Genomic DNA, 6,868 nt, shown 5'->3' with positions numbered 1-6,868 from the left:
GGGGGGAGCGCTCTGGACTACAGTAAGAAAGGTAACAGGACTGGTCAATATTGTAGAAGTTATTACTGAATATTAAAGAACAACATCAAGTTAATATGTTATTTCAAACTGAACGCTAGATCACATGGTCAAGTAACTTCTTATTAAACACTCTCACATTTACACACATCACACCTACACCTGTCATTTCCGTTCTGCTCCATTAACTAGAGAACATTTCTCCAGTCTTTTCTCCTGCAGAACAAAATCGTCTCAGAACTTTCCATCTCATTGAGACAAACATGACTCAGACTGAAGCTCGAGCAGCTTGCAGAGCCAACTACACTGACCTGGTCACTGTGTACGATGTGGAAGACATCACTGCACTGATTAATCTGACTGGTATCGGTTCTGCCTGGACTGGTCTGTACCGGAATCAGTCCAGTACTAAATGGTCTAGTGGTGATGAAGCTACATTCAGTGCTCTGACAGGAGACTGTGGGTCAGAGCCGTGCTGTGCTGCTATGAAGGCTGATGGTTTTTGGGAAAGTCTTCAGTGCACAGAGAAAAGGAATTTCATGTGTTATAAACAAGGTAAAAACTGACTTAACTATAGAGGTTTAAACTGTATGAACTCTGAACTGTTTATTCCTCTCAGCTTCTGCTGCATTTATTTACAATTTGTTTCCCCCTGAAGCTCAATTTGTTTTTTTTGTTTTTTTATGTACTGAAAACCTGAACTGTGAGTAAGATAGACAAATCCAGATTTTTTTTTATCTCTGATCCAGTCCAGGTACCTTTAATATTGAGTATTGGCTGAATCTGATTCAACTTTTTAAAATAGTGCTGGGATGTCAGGATTCTCTAATGCATGCTTTAGCATTAGCCATATCTTCTCTCACCTTCACTGGAGGAATAGCAGTGTCCTCCAAAATGGTCAAAACACTGAAAGTGCAGATCCTGTAGGTGTAGATGTTCCACGGTAGAACTGTGCCACACTTCAGTCTGAAAAAACAAAGAATTGGAACTGAACTGGACTTAAAGTAGCAATACCTGACCCACCTAAATATGCCACCTAAATTGCAGTGGTATCAAAGTGGTTGCTATGACAGTTCTATATGGTTGCAAAGATGTAAGGTTGTTGCTGTGGTTTTCCAGGTGGTTGCTATGACATTGCTGTATGGTCGATATGGTATGTGGTGGATGCCATGGTGTTGCTAAGTGGTTGTTATCATATCCCAGGTGGTTGTTGTGGTTTTGCTAAGTGGTTGCAAGCTGGTTGCTATGGTGTTGCGAGGTAGTCTCTCTGGTATCCCATGTAGTTGCTATGGTCTCCCAGGTGGTTGCTATGGTCTCCCAGGTGGTTGCTATGGTCTCCCAGGTGGTTGTTATGGTATCCCAGGTGGTTGATATGGTTTGATGTGTCCACTCTTGCACCTTCACAGATGGGACTGACCTCTCCTTCAGCTGTCATCTAATCACTCAGTCTCTGACCTGGTATGAAGCTCAAAATTACTGCAGAAGGAACTACACTGATCTGGTGAGCATCAGAGATCAGGACCAGAATGAAGCAGTGAAGATAAAGGGATGAACAGCTGCACTTCCTTCTGGATCGGCCTGCTGCATGATGACTGGGAGTGGACTGATGGAGGACCCTCTGCTTACAGACACTGGTTGGTCAGCCTGGGCCTTTCCCATCAGACTGTGTAAACCTAGTATCAGGAAAGTTGTATTCAGTGCCATGCAGTAATACTGGACCTGCTCTGTGCTACAGCAGTAAGTAGTGACACTCTTCACACACACTCTAACTCTCTCAGGTCAGCATAATCAATATAACCCATCTAAAGTAAATCAGAGTCTCTAATTTCAGTCTAAAACCTGCTTTTCTGTTTGTATTTCTATCTCTATCAGCGTCCATTCATGTCAGTGATGGCCGAATGAGCTGGGAGAGCGCTCTGGACTACTGTAAGAAAGAGAACAGGAATGTTCTACTGCGCATGGAGTCTGATCAGGAGCAGAAACTGTTGGAGTCTGAGCTCAGGAGGAGTCTCTGGGCTGTCTCTGGGCTGATGTGGGTGGGGCTGAGACAGAAGCAAATGTCTGAGCTGTTGAAGTTGTCCAGTAGACTTGCTTTCGGTCCTTGGACCAAGTGGATTGGAGTGCGTCCACTGTCCCCCAGCTGCGGTGCCACAGACACTGTAGAAATCATTCAGGGTGAAGACGGACGTTTCTGAACTCCGAGCCGTCTGAGTTTAGTGTTCCTCTGACTCTCCTGCTCCTTTCAGTAAGAGCTTCATCATTCGCTGCTGAGCTGAATCAGGTGATTGAACAGATAAACACTAAAGTTATATTATACACACTTCAGTTACACACTTTCCAAAATGCTCTGAGCTTTTTTGTGCTGATAAGGTTTCTGATATAAATGATTTTTATAAAGTAACATTTCTATAGATATTTTACATCTATATTCTATATTATTATTATTATTTTGAAATCTTGTTGAATTGTGTAATTTCTGAAAATGGACATTTACTATCAATAAAAAGAAACACAATGTTGTACGTTTTATTTATGTGTGGTGTAAAATGTACAGAATTGTTTTCTCTTACGTTTTAACATCTAATAGAATGATTTTACAGTCATTTTAAAGCTCAGCTTCTAGATTATCAGTAGCTGATTAATCACCGATGTGTTCAGAAAGAAACAAATGACTGACAAGCTGTCTGACTGCGCCCCCTGGTGGTAGAAAAGGAGCGATGCGATTTACACCTGTGCCATTGAAGCTCCACCTGAGCTTGTTCGTTTCTCTAGTCATATTAAGCACAGTGCATCCCATAATATCATCTAAAAGACTAAATCCTTGTTTTCCTGTGATCTTCCACTAATGCCCAAACCTGGCCTACTTTTCCATGGTGTAAGAATTGGAATAAATGAAACTGCACCTAGCTCTTACAATGCCTTGTTTTGGGTGTGAGAGAGAAATGCAGTGTACCCCCACATGGGCCAGTATCAATGCTGAGCTCATCTTAGGTCTGTTTCAATGCCTCTGTGAGGTACTTGCGTTTGCCTTTGGATTTTTCACAGTCCAACACAGCAACCAACCGCTCATGAATGGCATCTGTTTCATCTTCAGATGATAGAAACATCATGAGTAGTATCATTCTGAACTGAAAACACGTTTGCCTCTCTAACCTCATCAGCGATTGTGCTCTTTATCACCTTTCTGAGAACATCCACAACTTTGTTGACTGTGTCTTTCCATATAAGAGTCACACATGATGTATCTAACTGCTAATGTGCTGCTGAAGGCACAGATTATACTGGCTCAGAACAATGAACACCTCTAAAACATTCTGTGGGCGGCGGTGGATGAGAACTGAGAAACATCTGTAGATCCCATCTTTGAGGACGAGCAACAGAATCAAACTCGGTCTCCTCATCTACACGAGTAGCTGCCTGAGTTTCTGGGCTCTCCTGCTGCACTGCTCATTGGACCCTGTCTCTTCCCTCAGCATCTAACGCCCCTGTATTATATTGCATTAGACTAGAAGGGCATATGCACTGTGCAGTCATGGACAGAGATCATTATTGATTAAACAGTGTTTACCTATTTCATTTTCAGCATTCTGAATATCTTCTATATTTTTAAGAAGACTCCAGAGTACCTGTCGACTGTCCTTTCATGCCTAGTCAGTTCATCAGCAGAATCAGACTGGCTTATCTGCTGCTCTGATTGTGATTGTGTAAAAAGCTCTATATATCAGCCAAACTTGACGATAAATTTAGATGACAGAAAATGGAGGACTGTGTGAAGGACATAAAACTCTAGAAATTAACTATCAGACTTAATGTTAGACTTGGCTGATGCTTCCATTATTCCTGGTCTAGCAGCTAAAAATCTTGGCGTCATATTTGACTCATATTTATCATTTGAGCAACATATAGCCAATATTAGTAGGACAGCCTTTATGCAGCTTAGGAACATCGCCAAACTAAAAAACTCCTTATCTCTACAGGACGCAGAAAAGCTAGCACACGCTTTTATTACCTCAAGGCTAGATTACTGTAATGCACTACTGTCAGGTTGTTCCAGCAGGAACCTCAATAAACTTCAGCTGGTGCAAAATGCTGCAGCCAGGGTTCTTACTAAAACTAGAACATTTCACTATATCAGTCCAGTTCTATCAGCACTTCATTAGCTCCCAGTTAAATTCCGCATTGAATACAAAATTCTTCTGTTAACATATAAATCCCTACATGGCCTCGCTCCTGAGTACCTGCGGGACCTTACTACATATTACGAACCATCAAGATTACTTAGATGTCAGGATGCTGGACTCGCTTACTCGTTCCCCAAATTCAGAAAACCTCAGCAGGGGAAGAGCCTTTTCTTATAAAGCCCCCCAACTCTGGAATAACCTTCCAGATAATGTTTGGGACTCAGACACAGTCTCAATCTTTAACTCTAGTCTGAAAACTTATCTGTTTAGTTTAGCTTTTGGTAATTAATGTTTCCCCTTAGATCACGTGTCAAACTCAAGGCCCGCGGGCCAAATGTGGCCCGCCGTGTCATTTGTTGTGGCCCGCAAGATCTTAAAAGATCTGCTTAATGCTGTCGCTTCACGGGTAACATAATTGGCATGAATTGTGGGAAATGGAGTTTGTCAATGCATGCTTTTAGACTCCTTCTAAAACGTGCATTGACCTTAAACTACATGTCCCCACAATGCATGCAGATTATGATTTTTTCAACAAGTGGAATTACAGCTACAATAAGCTACAAATATGATCCCAAAATGTCCAGGAAAAGAAAAATTGATGCCGATGGAAGACCGTTTCAAGAGGGATGGGAAGGCGAATACATGTTTGTGCTTCAAGGAGAAAAAACGGTATGTCTTTTGTGTTATGAGACGGTGGCAGTTGTCAAGGAGTACAATTTACGTCGGCACTTTGATCCCAAACACGGAGCTAAGTATGCCAAAGTTAGCCTTCAAAAAAGCAACAAAATGTACAAGAATTAAAAGGCAAATTGCGATCGCAGCAGAATATGTTCACAAGAGCTACGGCCCAAAACGATGCAGCAGTGAAAGCTAGCTTTATTGTAGCTGAAGAAATCGCTCGCGCGTCTAAGTCTTTTTCAGAGGGTGCATTTTTGAAGCAGTGTATGCTGAAGGTCTGTGAGCAGGTGTGTCCCGACCAGATACAGACATTTAAAAATGTCAGTTTATCAAGAAACACCATCGCGGGGCGAATTAAGGAACTCGCAGGAAACCTGGCAACACAGCTGGCCGCAGAGAGGCGCAACTACCAAACCTTTTCATTAGCGCTTGATGAAAGCACAGATAGCACGGATACAGCGCAGCTATCCATTTTCATTAGAGGCGTGAAGTCGGACCTCTCTGTCACTGAGGAGCTGTTGGATATAGCTGCCATGCATAGGACCACAACGGGATGGGACATTTTCGATGCGGTGGAGAAGTCCTTAAATAAAAATGCATTGCCCTGGGAAAATTTGGTTGGATTAACCACAGACGGCGCACCTGCAATGTGTGGAGGAAAATTGGGCTTGGTTGGACTAATGAAAGAGAAAATGCAGAAGAGTAACTGTCACGCGCACCTTATAACTTATCATTGCATTATCCATCAAGAGGCTTTGTGTGGGAAGGTGCTGGGGATGGATGATATAGTAACCACTGTCATGAACACAGTGAACTTCATTCGGGCGCGTGGCCTGAATCACCGTCAGTCCAGCTGTTCTTGCAGGAGATGGGCTCGGAGCACGGAGACGTGCCGTACCATACGGAGGTGCGGTGGCTGAGTAGGGGCAAAGTCCACAAATGATTTTTTGAGCTTAGGGAAGGCCTTGCTCTTTTCATGCTGCGTAAAGGAAAACCCATGTCCGAAACTGGTTGTGTGACTTTGCGGTGTTGGGCGACATTACCGAACATCATGCCCAACTGAATCAGAAGCTTCAGGGACGCAAACAAGTCATCACGCAGATGTCCGACATGATCACCGCTTTCCAGCGTAAACTTGATCTATGGATGTGCCAGGTGAAGCAGGACAATCTTGCCCACTTTCCTGTCTGTCAGAGCATCTCAGCCTCATTTCCCGGCAGTTTTTCATGTGCTCAGTTGGCTACCAAACTGAACCGGTTAACGAATGAGTTTGATCGGCGCTTTTGTGACTTTAGAGCCCAGCAGTCAGGCTTTGCCATCTTTGCCAATCCCAGCACCTTCAGATGGAGCTAATCGAGCTTCAAAGTGATCGTTGCCTAAGAGCAAAGTTCCAGGATGCTGCAATCCAGGACTTTTACTGTCTGCTTCCCCCTGATTTGATGCCACAGCTTCAACTTCATGCTGCCTGTGTTTTGTCCATGTTTGGGAGCATCTATCTGTGCGAACAGATGTTTTCAATGATGAATCTCAACAAAAACAAGCACAGATCACAGTTTTGTGTTTATTATTTTCAGAACATGATCAATGGATGAGGATGGTGGAGAGGGGGTCCACTTGGTGTGTTCAAGGACAGGCAGCATCTCCTAATCAACTCCACCTAAAAACTTGACCAATATAGTGAACTGAAACAACCCTGTTTAGTACATATACTACTTTATATGTGAAGCAGTGTATTTAGTGTTTACACAGGTTTGTGTTTTTGCAGACAAATGTTTACTGTAATCAAACCATCTGTCATTAAGTGTATGTATGACCTTTGCAAGGGTGTGTGCAGCCATTTGTGTTTTGTAAAATGCCACATCTGTTACACATGTTCTTAGCAGCTCACAGTTGTTGGTTGTATTGTTATTCTGCCCCTTTAAATTGTGACAAAGTTTTGAGTTAGTTAATGTCATAACTTGTGTTTGATGATATTTTTCTTTATTCACTTG

At 42.8% G+C, this 6,868-nt stretch overlaps 1 pseudogene; it reads left to right on the top strand.

The window, feature by feature from the left end:
• The first annotated feature begins 4,775 nt into the window (after positions 1 to 4,775).
• Positions 4,776 to 6,469, top strand: LOC140559650 (general transcription factor II-I repeat domain-containing protein 2-like; annotated as a pseudogene).
• Positions 6,470 to 6,868: the final 399 nt, after the last annotated feature.

Source organism: Salminus brasiliensis, chromosome 7 (assembly GCF_030463535.1).
Source record: "Salminus brasiliensis chromosome 7, fSalBra1.hap2, whole genome shotgun sequence".
NCBI lineage: Eukaryota > Metazoa > Chordata > Actinopteri > Characiformes > Bryconidae > Salminus > Salminus brasiliensis.
Note: the sequence above shows the minus strand (reverse complement) of the source record. Positions and strands in the feature narration are given on the sequence as shown.